Source organism: Capsicum annuum, chromosome 6 (genome assembly GCF_002878395.1).
Source record: "Capsicum annuum cultivar UCD-10X-F1 chromosome 6, UCD10Xv1.1, whole genome shotgun sequence".
NCBI lineage: Eukaryota > Viridiplantae > Streptophyta > Magnoliopsida > Solanales > Solanaceae > Capsicum > Capsicum annuum.
Window position 1 is genome coordinate 102,184,832 of NC_061116.1, and position 12,790 is coordinate 102,197,621.

Consider the following 12,790-nt stretch of genomic DNA (forward strand, 5'->3'; position numbering starts at 1 on the left):
CTCAGCCCCCGGTATGTTGGTCCGTATTTGGTTTTAAAGAGGGCCGGTAATGTTGTGTATGAGTTGGAGTTTCCTTCTAGGTTGAGCTTCATTCATTTAGTTTTCCATGTCTCTATGTTAAGAAAATATGTGGAGATCCTTCATCGGCTATTCCTTTGGAAGGGTTTGTTATTTTGGATTCCTTATCCTATGAGGTAGTCCCGGTTAAGATCTTGGATCGTTAAGTTTGTCAATTACGGAAGAAGGATGTGGCTTTGGTATAGGTTCTTTGGGGGAACCATAAGGTTGAAGAAGCTACTTGGGAGGTGGAAAAGGACATTTATTCCAAGTATCCACATTTGTTCCCCGTTCTGGATATTTGTTCTCGAGGCATGGTTGATCTTAGCATCCTTGTTTTCTGATTTTGTTAAAAGAATAGCGATTCCTTGCCATCTTTGTTTTCTAATTTTATTAAAGGGAAGTTTGATGGGCAATACTGTGTGGAATTCATGCTTGTGCATGTCTTTACCCGTCATTCGAGGATGAATGATCCTAGTGCGGGAGAATTGAAATACCTTGGCTTTTGACCCTTAGAAATTTCCTGAGTTTGAGTTTTTTGATCATTATACGGCTCATGCTTACTTGTCGTATGATGTCGATATGGTTTAGGGGTCTTGATTGTATGTTACTTAGTGTGGTTTTGGTTATTTCTATCCAAGGTATGAATGGACATCATAAGGGTCATATGTTGATAGTACGAGATAAGAGAGCCACTCGTATGTTTCTCAGTTTGTCAAGCCCTTAGTAGGTTGTCTATGGTATGGTTCTAGGGAACTAATCATATGTTGTGGATACTAGTTGGTCTATGAAGTCGTATATTGTGTAGGATTAGAGTCCAACTTTCTATCTAGGTTTTGAGTAATGGGTACCACTCGAATGCTGTGTACGAGTTAGGGGGCCAAGTCGTACCCTTATGCCCACATTTTTCAGCTTTTAAGCTGAGGGTATTCCAGACATTTCCCACCCAAATCCCTTAAGGCTCCATGTCTTATAACACTTTGTGGCATCTCATAACACACTTTAAAGGATCAAAACACTCTCAAAACTCTCTCTAAAGTCTCTTAAAAAGATTAGGCTAGGGTTTCTTCAAGGTGTTCATCTAGAGGCTTAAAGACCAAAATCTCCGTGAATTTTCGTGAATAAGGCATGTGACTCTTCCCTCATTTTTAGTTCATGAAAATTATGTGTTTAAATCTTTGTTTATGAATCATTAATGGTAGTTTTAAAAACCAATGTTGAGGGTTTTATTGCATATAGTTGAGTATTGTTTACTCTTGGTTTAAATTATGAATATACATGTTTTAATGATGGTTATGCACATGTGAATGCTTGGTAATTGTTGTTTAATAATTGGGTCATTGTTAACCCAAAACTTGATGATTTTTACTTTGGTTTTGGTCTTGGTAATGATATGTCCTCAATGTGTTTGTGACAAATCTCTAAGAGAACAAACTAGTCCCATGTTGAAGTGTGTTGAACTAAGGCATTGGTCTAAAGATTGTGAATCATTGGTAATTGGTTTTGTGAAGGCCTTGTTGGCTATACATTGATTTGAATTGTAACCTTGGTGGTTTAATTGGTTAAACGGGTTCGATTCCCAACACATTGAATTAAATTTATGTCTTTGTTAGACTATGAGTTTGAGTCCCAAATGAAATTGACTAATAATGGTAATGGCGTGTGATACGCTTGTAAGTGGTGTTAGTATTACCCTACCAACGGGGTGCCTTGGTAAGTTATTGATTTAATGGATGTGCATGTGTAATGAATGTTTTAATTGGGATCTAAAGCGGGATGTATAGTCGGGCCATGAAGTGGATGTCCAAAGGACTAACACTGGAAACCGGGCTAGCTAGTACGAGTGTTTTTTTGACTGGCTGGTTCGAGTCCCCCGAATAAATATATGAACTGGAGGTTTGAGTCCCCTATAATACATGTATTGGTGCTTAAGTCACCTTGATTATGTCAGGTGGTTCGAGTCCCCCTTATAGTCTTATACAGTAATGGATATTCTCTAGTTCGCGTGGCTACACAAACTGGGGCCCTTCCAGGTATGGGAGAGCTGGGACCATATATCCCGTGGGTGGCTTGATATATGACGGTTATGCTACACAACCCAGGTTAATATTTCAAAGTTCATTTTTATCTAGTTCCCTACCTCGGCATGGTATATATATTAATATGTATGTATTACATTGGCTATGTGCATTGGTTGATGGGTTTTAAACTATTGGCATTATATTAGCCTTATCCTTGAGTTACATGCTAGTGCTCCAATCTCTAACCGTCTTTGGATGCTGTATCACCATGCAATGTAGGGACTGGTCGTACTATCACACCTCTTACTCAGTGACTTGGATTCAGGGACAACTTGTGTTGACTTGAAGTGGTGAGCTTCCATACTTTTGAAGTCTCCATTTCTTGCTTTGAGTTTTCTTATGTCTTTATTGGTTTAGACTTGGATATTTGTTTTGGATATGCTCGGGGGCATGTCTCGAATTGATATTCTTGGATTGTTTTAGAGGCTTTTATGTATAAACTGTGGACTTGGGTTTGTTATGGAATGGAGATGGATTTGGTAAATTGTTTTGGGGTTTGTTGGTTTAGTTTGGATGGTTGGCATGGTTGGGTTGGTCTTGGTTATAGGCCTATCCCAAAGTCATTACATTTTATATTATCTCTATCTTGTTATATGTTTGGAATTTATCCGACTCAGGGTATATGTTGGTTGGTTGGATTAGGTATCATGGGTGGTCACCGGTCCTTGTTTGACTTGTGATGCCCATTATGACGAGGCCCTGGTTTGGGTTGTGTCACTCTAATAAATCGACTGTAATAATATCTTGCAAGGTATTGTTTGACCCTAAAAATACCCCATGTAGCTAATAAGGTAGGGCTTTTAATTCCAAAATTGAAGGCTCCTCAATAGATGGTTTGGTCGGTAGGGTTGCTCTGTTCTTCAGATCAAGATATAGCTTTGTTGGTGCATAGGTGTAAGAACCCCTACTGATAAAATTTCATTCACTATCTTATCATACACATCAATACCATCACTGTCAAAATTTAATATCACAACTTCAAGTGACTCAACACTAAGTCTCTCTCAATAGGTGTCACCAACTCAACTACGTCTACAGTGTCTATCACAGAAACCACATGTATATCTATTGGCTACTTCATTGGTTGACATGCATTAAATGTGACTTGCTTTTCATTAATTCAAAACTTCATTTGTCCAGTTTCTATATCAACGAATTCCCTCTTCTTAGCTAAGAAAGGCCTTTCCAATATGATCAGAACCTCGAAGTCAACTTCACACTCAAGAATCACAAAATTTGACAGAAATATAAAAGATACTACCTTTACCAACAAATCACATAAGATATTGATGGGCTTCTTCATATTGTGTTCTCCATTAAAAGTCTTATAGAGGTCAGTTTAGGTGACCCCAACCCCAACTTCTTGTAGGCAACTAGTGAAATCAGGTTAATATTAGCACCCAAATCACATATGGCCGATGCAAAATTTGAAGACCCAATTGTACAAGGAATCATAAAAGTTCTTAGGTTTTTATTTTTTTCAACTAAAGAGAGAGAGGCAATGATTCTACAATGGTGCATATTATCAGTAGGCTCAAAACTCATTGTTCTATTCTTTGTTACCAAATCATTCATGAACTTTGCATAACCTAACATTTTCTCTAGAGATTCCACAAGAGTTATGTTCACCGATAATTCCTTTTGCATAGAAATAAACTTTGATGTTTTCCCTCTTTGGCCTTTTCAGTCTTTAGGGAAAAAAGCGAAGAAGGTCAGTGAATTGGCTTCAATATTGGTGTGACCTCTTTTCCCTTTACTTAGTTTGTGTTAGCTTCTTTCTCAGGAACTAAAAGCTTGACACAGTACATTCATCAACTGAACATTTAACCTTATTGCCTTTGTCCCAGATTTCAGAAACACTTAGAAGACTGTACTTGAGCCCATTCACATAGTACACATCTTCTATTGCTTGATTAGATAATTTTCCAATCTTTCGTACACCATGAATATAGCCCTTTTTACCATTTCCAGAAGAGACACCTCTACATTAAAGTTTCTCGAGAGAAAGAAAGCAGTCAGTCCTTCCTATCATACAATTTGAACATCCACTATCCATGAACTAGTTCTAACTACATTCCCCTTCTCCTACCTACAAACATAGTCATTTGTTAGATTTGGGAACCCACTTGAGTTTGAGTTCCTAATAGGATGACAAGGGTATGATTAAATCTTTCTTGACCTATCTAGGTAGATAATTCTTCTTCACATTTTCATGGACATGAAACCCTTAGGATGATAATTTTCCTGTTGAACATAATTAGCACTACTCATTTTAGCTTTAACCAAATACTGATGGTTTTCCTCCAAGAGTTCATCTCTTCAATAATAAGTACATAGAGGTTTGTGGATCCTATTTTTAATACCATGAACAACTTTCCCATGATACCCAGGTGAAGGGGTCTTATACTGATATCCAAGCCCTTTACCATTATTTACACTTTAACCAGTTAGATTAGAAAGGATTTATGAGGAAGTGGTCCATTTTAGTGATCTGTTAAGTTCTTTCTTTAGATGGACCAGGTTCCTTTCCAACTCTTCATTCTTATGTAGGGTAGTTATTAGGTGCTTTTGGGAATCCCTCAATTTATCTTCAAGCTCAATCTGAAGCTTTAAATCTTTTTTCTTCCCTTTATCATCAGAGTCATTTACTTTCTCCAGTTGACTCAATAAACATAAATTATCAGTTTTCATCTTAGCGAACTATTCTTTTATTTCAGAAATTTGGAGATTTAAAGCAATTTATTCACGCTTCTGATTCTCTACTTTCTCTTCCAACACATTTTTCTCAATAGTTAGTTCACACACAGAATCAATCAACACATTTGCTAGCTTCTTTACCTTTCTAGCAGTGTATTTACCTAAATTTTTCTTAATGTCAAAGAGATTTACCTCATTTTATTCTTTATTTTTGTAGTGTTTTCCATGAGAGAAAACAAGGAACAATATGTAACTTCACACTCTTCTACAACCAGCATGGACACATCTTCAGCCTTTGTAGCTTCATCAGATTTACTAGAGGAATCTCCCCACACTACTAGGGCCTGCCATACTGCATAATCAGCTGTATCCTTTATGCTTTATTTTCCAGGTATCTGCTCCCTGTTCTTTCCTTTGTCACCTCTAATTTTAAGATATTCCTGATAATCTATTTTATGCATTGGATATTCCTTGATAAAATGCTCAGGACTTCCATAATTAAGGCAAACTTCAATATTGCCACCCTTTTACTGCTACTTCCTTTTCTTTGAAACTGAGCACTTTTGTTTATAGCTCTAATAATTCTTTTTTCCAAATAGGCAATAATAGTGTTCTTCACTTGAATAAGATTTTACAGCCTTCAGTGCCAGTGATTTTTCCATTTTTGCTTCCTTCTTCTTTTGTTATTGCTGCTTTTTGAACTAATGAATCTTTAGATTACCAATGAGCTCATCCTTAGTGAGAGTCTTCAGGTTTCTTGCCTCGGTTATAGCATACAGTTTGATTTCCCAAGACTTAGGAAGAAAACCTAGAATTTTTATCACTTGTTTATACAAAGGAATCCCTTTTCCTAAGCAGTGTAGCTCATTTGTGATAGAAGTGAATCTTTTATGCATTTCTTGAATTATCTCTTCCTCTATCATGATGTAGGTTTCATACTGAGTAGTCATCATGTCAACTTTAGAATCCTTCACATTAGTTGTTCCCTCATGAGCTATCTTCAATCAATCAAATATTTCTTTAGCATTTTCACAAGCTGAAATTCTATTATACTCATTAGTTCCTGTTCCACAAACAAGCAATTTCTTTGCCTTGTAATTCTTTTCAACTTTCTTTTGATCTTCATCATCAAACTCTCTCCTATTTTTGACAACCATTTTTGTTATGTCTTATTCTTTGACCTCTTTAAGTAGAATATGAGGATCATCAAGTATTATATTCATCAACTCACTGTTCTCAGCCATAATAAAATCAAACATCCTGGTTTTTCACCACCCATAGTACTGCCCATTAAATTTGGGTGGTCTAGTGGTAGATTGCCCTTTTTCCATATTAGGTAGATCAGCCAGGATTAATAAATCACTCTAGGTATGAACCTTGTAAGTGTTCTTGCTTTGATACCAATTGATAAAATATGAGAGTTGTACCATACCTTGAGGGACCAGGTCCCTTAAATCCAATCACAGACAATAATATAGTAAAGCTGTAAGTAAGATAAAACTTTGCAAAAATTTAAAAACACAAAGATTTAAAATGGAAACCTCTTTTTTAAAGGGAGGAAAAACCATGACTTGCCTTCATAAGCACATCAATAATCCATTATAATCAACTTCTTAATTATAGATTTGATTTGAACCTAACTCTAGGATCCACTTTCTTGTAATAACTCTACAACAAGCCTACTTTGATAACTCTGCCAATAACACACCTCAATATTGATCAACTCTAACCAATATTGAACTCAGGTAACTCTACGTAAGATCTCTCAAGAAAAAAATATTACTCTTATAATATGAGTAATTTAATTACAAACCAAGTCTCGACTCAAGAACACACACTCTCTCAGCATACAAAAACTGGAACTTGAGAAATGTTGCAAAATTGAGTTTTTGCCTCTTTGACTCTTTGAATTATCAAAATTATGAAAAATACTTCTTTGAAAAGCATTCTGTTTCTTTTATAGTGGAATAATGTTTATGGTAGAAATTTGATTGGGTCAAGTGTCCTGACTGGTATATATCTCACCTGCACAGTTTGTCATACTAGACGACAAAACTGTGTAGGCCATGTGACAACTATATATTTCCATAAAGACCCAGGGACCTGGTCCCTTATTGTTAGCTGATCATCATCAAAACAAGATATAACAATAATACCATTCTCTAATAACAAGATGATCTAACATCTGATCCATGAAAGGAATAATAAAGTTGTCCTTCTCGATCCATGAATTTAACCTTTTGTAATCCATACAAACTCTCCAGCCAATGACTGGCCTTATAGGAATTAGCTCATTGTTTTCTTTGGGAACCACAGTGATTCCCCCTTCTTTATCTCACATTGGACTAGGCTCAGTAAATTACAATCAACAATTATTAAAATACACTCGTATCAAACCACTTAATAATTTTTTTTTCATAATCTCTTGCCTGGGTGGATTCAATCTACATTTGGTGCTGAATAGTAGGTATACAATCCAGCTCAACATGGATTTTGTGGATATAAATCCCAAGTGAAATCCTAATAAAGACAGGAATGAACCAACTGATGGCTTGTTTAAACTTTTGAAAAATAGAACCAAGGCCTCAACTTGCTATTTTAACAAATCAACTGCAATGATAATCGACAAAGTGTTTTTGGTTACAAAAATACATAAGATAATGAGAAGGAGGATCTTTGAGCTCCAAAATTGGAGGCTCATCAATAGAAGGTTTGGATGATGCGGACACTTAATTTTGTAAATCAAGATCTAGATTTTTTTGTGCATAAGTGTACGAACCCCAAGCAACAAATGCACCACCATCTCATCATACTCATAAAAGTCATCGCTGTCAAAATACATAATTTTTTCCATGGGTGCCTCAATACCAAGTATCTCCTTGATAGAGCTACCAACTCATCCTCTTTGACTATATCTCTAATATAAATTACACACATATCCTTTGGATGCTTTATCTATTGGCATATATTAAAAGTTACTTCCTTACTATTCAACCTAAACTTTATTTGCTTGGTCTCTATATCAAGTAATGCACCTCAAGTCACTATGAAGGACTTTCCTATGATAATGGGAACCTCAAATTCAACCTCATATTTAAGGATAGAGAAATCAACATGAAAGATAAAGTATGCAACCCTTACAGAAAAATCACATAAGATACCTACCGAAGTTTTTACAGTGCAATTTGCCATGAGGAGTCTCATCAAAGTAAGCTTGGGTGACCCAACCCCAACTATTTGTAAATGGCTAGTGGCATCAAGTTAATGATAGCACCTAAATCATGAAATGCCTTCATAAAAATTAAAACATCCAATAGTGTATAGGATCATGAAAGAACCAAGGTCTTCCTTTTTCTCAGCCAATAATCTAGAGACTATCGCATTATAGTGATGCATATTATCCATGGGATCAAAACTTACAACCCTCTTATTTTTCACCAAATCTTTTATAAATTTTACATAGCTCAGCATCTATTTTGATGCCTTTACTAGAGGGATGTTTACCGACAACTCCTTCAACATTGAGATAAATTTTTGATATTTTCCCTCCCGGACTTTATTTTTCAATCTTTGGAAAAAAGGAGGATGAGGTCATGGAATAGCGTCAATACTAGTGCAACCTCCTTAACCTTTCCTTTGTCAGACTTAGCCTCTTTTCAGTAACTCGAGGCCTTTGAGATGCATCCTCATTCACCACCAAGTTATCTACTTCACCCTCATCTTACACTATCAGTGATCACAGGGTCTTCTCTCTTATTATCATTTACATACATATGTGGATTAGCAGTATACTTACCACTTTGAGTAGTAATGGTAAGGAAATGGCTATTATGTTTTTTGGGATTCTAGATAGTGTTGTCGAGAGTGTTCCCAGTTGACATTGGTTTAATGTGGTGGAAATGTACATAAATTATTTCTCAAGATATTTTATGGTGGTGCTGTAAAGCTTTGATTTTTGATTCATACCTAAAATGTCTACCCTAATCTCCTTAAGGTAATTTTCTTGGCTCTTCAACCATGTAACAAGTTCTATAAGCAAAGCTTTGTTTTTTTAATTTGTAGACTCAACATCATATATTCTAGTGAAATGCACAATCCCCTCTTGTCTGTATAATCTTCCTTCTACTTCCAGTCATCATCTCTGTCCCTACTCTTATATCTATATCCCAACCTATTGGAGTATTCTCTATAGTGGTTCTGACCTTGGTTATCTTACCTAGAGTTCTAAATGTCTTGATTATACCCTTGACACTTGTCTTGAAAACCCGCCACCATTTTGTCAAGATTTTTATCCTCTTTGTCAAAATCAAAGTCTTCATATCTAGACACCTTACCTCATGTATCCACTATAGTTACTTTTTCTATATCAGCTTCTGCAAATTGCTTGGTAAGTAACCCAATCTCAGTGCTTTGATGTACTACCTCTTGAGCTACTGTATCATCTAGTTCTCTCTACTCTGTGAAGGCTCCAATTGCATAAAGGACGATTGGTTTATCTGCCTCCCAAGTATGCCAACTTTAGTTGGTCTTCGTGATCTGATCCAAGATCTCAGAAGTATACTCCCATCGTAGAATCATGAAATCACTACCTATGATAGTGTCAACCACAACCTTGGTATTAGTGTTCACGGCCTTATAAAATATATTAATTAAGTTTCTACCAAGAATTCTATGGTTTGTAATATTTTATAGATTTTTCTTAAACCTTACCAAAGTGTTATAGAACGTCTCTGAATACAACTATTCATATATATATATATATATATATATATATATATATATATATATATATATCATCTTTTAATATAATATTTTTGACTATAGAAAGAATTGGTCCAAGAACTGAGTCCTTAACTCATTCAAAGTAGTGATAGATTCATGAGGTAATTTACCTAGCCAAAGAGTTGCTCTTCCATCAGAGAATGAAAATAACCTCAGTTGAATAGCCTCTTGACTTACTCAGGTAAATTATATAAAGTGAAGATTTCCACAAAGTTCATAATATACATATTTACATCATTAGTAGGCAGGACAACATATACCCCCCTTCAAATTCAGTAGTTGGATCATTGCACTGATGATGTTGAACTTAGTACCTTGTGTCAAGTCGAATGACTGAACCCATCTCAATTGGTTCCACATAACCCAAATCTATGTCTGGATCTTTATAAAAAGATAGATATTGTGTAGAGTTTGTTGGCACCTATTTCTTCTCTATTTGTCCTTACATCAAGCCTGACTTGATGATTTGCATTATCTTATCTATCCCCTCTTCCCTTGCTTCCCATCTGACAGCTACCTAGCATTTTCATCAACCATAAACCGAGTAGTAACTTATTCTATAGTTTTTTGTCTATTATGTTGATGTAGTGGCTAGTTTAAAATTGTTGGGTCATCATGCGCACCCTTGAGTATGGCTCCTTAATCATGAAATACTTAGTTAACCATCCTTTGATTTTGTCATAGAGTAATCTAAAGCTCCATATGAAGTGGAATTAGCGGATTGCCTTGACTCGAAGTACTGGGCATACATCGGTGTGTGCCCTAGAAATAATAAAAAAGTAAAATCAGTAAACATAACCAACAATTCAACAATCATAATCAATCAACTTTGTAGGCGTATTCCTCGATAAGAGAGACAAAAACTAATGTCATCAAAATTATACCTCCCAAAAAGTATAAAGCAATTGCTGATAACATATAGAACCCAATAAGGTCAGAGTCAATCCCATATGGAATTGGACAATATTCTATCAAGTGTTTGTCTAAGTAACCAGTAAATAAGTAAAAGAGAGGGATTTATAAAATAAAATAGTAATACTAACAGTTGGCTATTGGATTTATGATCAATATGAGAAGAGCACTAGGATTGTAATCCCCATGATTTCATAACTAGACAAGTTTCTCATGCTAGCAAACTATTTTTATACGTTGCATGCAATGTCTAAAAAGATCAGTTCATCTAATTATATCTCAATACTGATTAAATGAATTTTGCTCTTCTCCTTTGAGTCTCTGAGTGTTTCACAACTAACTCTTTTTTTTATCTCAGATTAACTATTCAAGTTATGGCTCAAGTTATTTGATGAAGGTTGATAGCTTTAAATCGCTATTGTTACTTTCTTTTACTAATCTATATCTCTCTCTCTCTTGAGTAATTTCAGAATATAAGCAAGTTCCCAACCTGTTCAATTGTTAGAAAAGCAATCATAATGAAGGAAATACCAATACATTTAAGCACACTAATGTAAAATTGCTTCATGCTTACTCTATTTTGTTAACTACTCATGGTACCCACAACCTTAATTGAGGTGTTTAGCTACTCATAATTATAATCATACAAGAAGAATTCATAGATGAAAACATGATTATGAATTTACAATAAGAATTAAACTCCAAATTCTCAACTTGAATAAAAACCCTAAAAATGATGTTCGTAAAATTCCTAGAGTATGTCTTAAGGTATCACAATATAATGTTGTAAAATATGAAAGAGTGTGTAAAACTTACAATAAGCGCCAAGATAGTATTTATAGACAAAATAAATCCTATCCTAAATAAAACAAAAAATAGTATCGGTTACCTCGGACAAGTGGAAGGTATGATCATGATTGAATCCCATGATTGTTATTTGGTGCTCGTGGTTTAATTAGGGAGTTTATCATATTTAGGTATTGAATGTTATGACTCTCAGTACGACTTTATTGTATCAATATATAACTGTATAATATTATCATACAATTATGACATCAAGCCACATCGTGTTAACCTATTGTCTGATTGACTTTTGAGAACCTATTCTTTGATTTATGCCATGACCATCTTGGTTCGACCATAGTTAGATTCCATAGTCGTGTCTTTACTTATTTACTCACCTTTCTCTATTTCATCACCTTTCTTTTCTAGGTTTATTTATCCTACAAACACCAAAAAACCCATTATATCCATAGAAAAAATACCTTTGTACTTACAAATATTCATTATTTTAAGCATCTTAAGTATCGTAAGCTCACAACACATTAAGTCCGTATTGCAGGGATTAGGTGGTAGAACCACTGGTTTTGTAGTTTTTAGTTGCCAATTTCAAGTCATGTGGGTGAAGGTTTCAAGATTGTTTTTTTTAGGCCAGGGTGGTTGTTCTAGTTCATCCATACTTTCTTAGATTGAGTCAAGAAATAGAGGATGTTTTGTCTATGATGAGTTTGGCCGGCTAAGGATTTTCTTTGATATGTATTTGGAACTACTCAGTAGGGTTCTCAGCATTAGATTTTCTCTACTCTAATTTCTATAGTAAGATATGGTTCATTGAGTGGTAGGGATGGTTCAAGCAGTGCTAGAGGTAGAGGTAGGGGAGCTTGTGGAAGTGGTCATGGGGTTACTCAGTCTGAGAGAAGACATGGTCAGTGTTATGCCATACCTAGAAGACTTGAGGCAGAGGCTTCTAATACAGTTATTACAGGTATCATCCCAGTTTGCTACAAATCTACTTTATGTTATTTGATCCTAGGTCTACATTCTTCTATACGTCTATATTTTTGCTTCTAGTTTTGGTATTTCATGGAGCCTCTTACTTTGCCTCTTCATGTTTTTATCCAAATAAGAGATTCTTTAGTGGTGGATCGAGTGTACCAATCTTGTGTGGTTACCTTTGCAGGTCATGAGACTTGTATGGATTTGATTAGCTTAGATATGGTTGATTTGGATTTTATTTTTAGTATACCTTGGTTAGCTTTTTATTATGCTATTCTGGACTATTATGCCAAGATCATGACATTAGCTATGTCGGGTGTGCTAAGGTTATCTTGGAAGGGTTAGCATAATTCAAGTCCAAAGGGTGTTATATCTTTTCTACGTGCTCGACATATGGTAGACAAAGGGTTTTTGTCTTGTTTGGCTCATGTTTATGGTATTAGTGTTGCCTTACTGCCATCTATGGATTTTATTTGGGTTGTATA